The sequence below is a fragment of the Argopecten irradians genome, chromosome 11 (assembly GCF_041381155.1).
Source record: "Argopecten irradians isolate NY chromosome 11, Ai_NY, whole genome shotgun sequence".
Taxonomy (NCBI): domain Eukaryota; kingdom Metazoa; phylum Mollusca; class Bivalvia; order Pectinida; family Pectinidae; genus Argopecten; species Argopecten irradians.
Window position 1 is genome coordinate 21248173 of NC_091144.1, and position 4894 is coordinate 21253066.

Sequence of the window (4894 nt, forward strand, 5' to 3'; positions counted from 1 at the left end):
TAGAAGGGAATCCTCTATATACTACCTTGTCACCGCCTACGTGATAATATTGACAGACATGACTCATGTTCAACAATAGCATAAACGTCATTATAAATGTGATACGATTAATATTTGTATATATCTTTTGATAAGTCATAAATATTTACTGACATTATTAATGATATAGTCTATGTACATAGGTACATGTAGGAATATCTAAAGTCCATTGCCAAATATTTAAATTGTGACCAAAAATCAGATTCCATAAATACAAAGGGTCCTGTTACACGTAGAAGGGTCCTACGTCCTTGCACGTACGCATTGTTTGTAGTTGTCAGTAAGAAATGAATCATAAATTTGATAATAGTATTTGACTATTTGAGACTATTTAAATATGTGATCACATGTCATCTTAATTTATACTAATTTATATTTTGGTCCCCTTTTTATTACATCTATATATAAAATATTGCTTTCCCGCCTCTGAGTAAATCCCTTCATGTACGAATTAAAAAAAAGTCGTCACAAATTGAAAAAAATGTGAAATTGTTTTTGTTGACCCCCCCCCCCCTCACGAAAAAAAAAAAATCAGAAAAGTAGGGATATAAGAACGTTATGAGGGCAGCATAGATTGCCAAAAACAACATTAGTTGAAATCAACACAGGAAAAAAAAGGTGACAACACGAAAATTGCATAATTATGTCCTTGTAAGCCAAATCAGCTTTTGATGGATTTTTAAGATAAAAAACGATAATAGTCAACAACACCATTGATACTCAGTTTGGTGGAATCTTTGGAAATAAAATTTGTTGGTTAAAGGCTTTACAAGTACATATAAATCAATCAAAACATTTACTTTCACTAGCTGAGATGAAATGGATACTGAAAGTTGGTCTGTTGGCCTTTTGGCTATTTTAAAGTCCAAATTGAATAATATTTGTTTTCATTCAAGAATTATTCAGTTAATACCGTCTCAAGTGTTTAAATAGTAACATGTAATTTATTTTCTATGTAGGCTATTCTAACCTAAAAGAGACAACTATATCAAGATATCCCCAAATATAAAAGACGTGAGGTCGATCAAATCCTCATTTAGTGCCAATTTGTCTAAACTTCTCAAATTGGCCAAGTCCCTAAATTGAAATATCAAAAATGTAAATATCTTTTTTATGTGTGACTAATCAAATTGCAAAAATGTTTTGGCAGATATTACCACCATAATGAAGCTTTCTTTTTAAAGTAAAGTGAGATTAGAGGGGTTTTTTTTATCAAATATTTGAATAGGTAATTTTTGTTTATTTTTCCATAATGGAACCTGGTGAGGTTACATAATTTTCAATAAGATGACGCAATGAAATAAAAGTCCAATTTCAATTTTATAGCTGAAAATCATCACAGTTCTGATTGATTTACGACAAAAATTAAGACAATCGAATAAAACATAATCGATGGTTAAAGTGCTCCACCGCTGACAAATGGTATTTTTTCACTATCAAAAACAGGTCCAGACGATTTAGTATTTTTCTTCAGTTACAAAAGTTACTAACTTTACACCATTACCACCATTGAAAAGTTTGAGCTTCAAACTTTACTTTGATTTAAAATTATGAAAAATAATTAATTGCATCCCGAAAAAAATTCCGTGGCACTATGTCCTATATGGAATAAAGTACTGATTGTACACGCACCAAAAGCAAAATAAATTATTTCATGTTTTCTTTGTGTTAATTAGACATATATAAAAACGATTAAACATCAGTTTTTATTCAAATGATGAGTATCGTTTATGCTCTGTCGACGGTGGAGCATCTTTAAGGTATTTGTCTTGCAGATTTATTCTCTTTGCCATATTTTGGTATTCAGCCAATTTATGTGATATGGACTTTTTACTACTAAATAATGAGTGCTATGCATATTTAAACCGTTTGTACAACAAATTATCAAAACAACAAGTGCAAAATATGCAAACAAACAAAAATATTGTGTAATACATTTGGAAACATTTTCAATTCTATTTTCTGAAATATTGATTTCCAAAATGGATGTTTGGTCAAATACCTAGACATAGAAAACACTTCAAATTTGCACGATCAGTCAACTTGACAGGTTGGTACCTAGTTTTTGATGTATTATCGGCCATACATTAATATCAAAGAAAGAGTAATCCTTTAAGATGTTAAACATAAACTGATATTTTTTAGGTTCACATTTTACATAAATTTTTACATCTCAAAAGTGCAAAAATGGTAATGCTGGCTAAATCATTTCAACTTATATAATGTACTAACCTAAAGTTTGTCTTACTATATACTATAGCCAATATTTCAAATATTGCAAAAGTAGCAGATAATGTACTTTAAAAGACCAAACGCTTTAGAATTTACAGATATAGACGCGGATACCTGTCGAAGATAAGGTATGGCGACTGTCCAGTGGATTCCAGTCTTGTATGTTAACTAGTTATACGCATGAACCAGCGATGCTATGTGTACCTTCCAGTCTTTTTTTCTGAGCATCCTCTAAAGTCCGGAGCATGTTGATCCAAGTCCTATTAAAACGACAGTAAAGTTCATTTCCCATCGGATGGTAAGGGGTGGTGTGAGACTTCGCGATCCCAGTGGCCTTGCACATTTCCTCCAGTAGCTTACTCTAAAAATTAGGACCACGGTCGAAATGAATCCTCTTGGGAAGCCCATAATGGACCACAAAGTGGTTCAAGAAAGCATCTGCCTGCTGTGGCTTTGGCAGTGGTACTCTTGGTCGGAATAGCCAGTGCATATTTTGCAAAATGGTCCGTGATGACCAGGACATCGTTGAATCCACATTTCGAGGTTTCCAAGCACACAAAAAAAAACATGTACACAAGCTATACAGAGGCTGACATGGGTTGATGTTACACAAGAGGTGCACCGCTGTTGGTAGGCGACTTGCCAAGAATACAACGCCAACAAGCCTTGATCCAATCATCTGTGTCTCGCATCATTCCAACCCAGATTAACCTGTCTTGCAGTAGTGATAAAGTCTTATCACGTCCAAGATGACCCAACTTGTTATTGATCGTGGTCAGTACTGTCGGTATCTTGGCGCGGGAAAGCAGAAATTGTTTTATTTCCTTTCCATTTACGGTGAGAACCTCATCATCATACTTTAGCTTGTCAAAGTTGTTTCTTCAAACCGAATGGGTCCTGGAACATGGCACATTGTCTTTGTGTGGTTTTCATACCGTTACGAACTCACGGGATTCAAAGAGAAATATCAGGATCATTTCGTTGCTCCTCAGATACCATCTTTGTGTCTGTGACCTCAGGTTCGTCCATGATCGACTGTAAGACGTCAGCTGACATCGACACACTCTCTACACAGGGTGTTTGCACCTGGACTGGTAGAGCTTTAATAACGTCGTCTGGGACAAGATGTTCTTCTGGCTTTGGCAGAGATGGATGACGATCATCATGCAGCATCCACATTATAAGATCATTAACGATAGATGATGTCACAATCATACGCCACAAAAGAAGCAAAAAGCCTTTGTCAGCAGATCTACAGTCTACAACTCAATGTTGAGAGAATCTCATCAGATTCTTGCTTGAAACTGACGAATTTTGCATAGATCACCTTGGAGTGCTGGACATTACCATAGATGTTATCCATCTTGTCAATAGTAACATCAGTGTCTGGTCAAACCCTAGACCAAACTCACAGCGCCTCTCCTTTTGATGAACTCATGACATCTTGTCCAATGGTCTGTGGAGAATACCCTTGCCTCGAGATATATCTCACATCACTCCTCCTGACATCATTACCAACATTCTTCTTACCTCCAGAATAGTTGGGTAATTTTGGGAAAATATGTTTATAATCAGATATAGCAGGCGGCGAAAGCACACCCATCTTTCCCTCCTTCTTACCATGAATCATTTAACATCATCAATGGTGTCAGTCTTTGGCTTTAGATTTATCTGCCTGCTCAAAATATTCCAATTGCTTTTGGGTCTCTGCTCCGGAAAGTCCTTCCATGATGTGTAACAAGTGAAATGCCTGATACATACGTAAATCCAGTAAAATATGTGCAAAACAGAGTAACAGCTGACTCATCAAAAATCCAAAGAATGTATCTTTCAAGTCCTCGAAGGTACAATACACACACAATTAAATAAGAAGTCACATATGAAAATTTAAGAAAGAAAATAAGGAACACAAATCCAAAACATCTGAAATAAAATCTGAAATTTCAAAACAAGTAGCAATTGTAATGTCAAGTACCCCGTGTATATTAATACTTACCAAGATTTATGTAGTAACTGGAAATTGAAAGGCACAAAACAGAATTGTTAAATCTTTACTACAACGAGATAAGCCACAATGATTCTTAAAGTTATATGTGCCGTAACTGGGCGAACAGTTTGATATGTTATTGTTTCTTCAGTTATCTACTAGTATTGAAATCAATCAGGTTTGATTAATTTTGTATGCCTTATGTATGTTTAGATGGACACATACTTGCAGAAATCACTTTTACATGTAAATTATATATAACACTGTAAAATGTTGAATGAAATTGTAGACCACAACTTGGCTTCAAGGTCTGACTGTATGTACTTATTTCACTGTACTGTAGATGTAGATATAATGATTTCTGGCAGTATTGTCAAAAATCATTTTCAACTCTTGTACTTGTAAAATTAAATCCTTTACATTTTAAGTATTGTAATTCTCAAAATGTTGATAAATTTTGGTGGTGAATACAATATAAGAAGCTATACTTGATCGGTGAGTATGAAAACTACGGCACATATAACTTTAAGTGCTCAAATTAACAGTGTCAAATGATTGTCAACGTAAAAGTCGAACTATGTTAAATGTTAAAAAAATTTTAAAAAAAATTAAAAAACATCAAGGAAAAGAAATTGT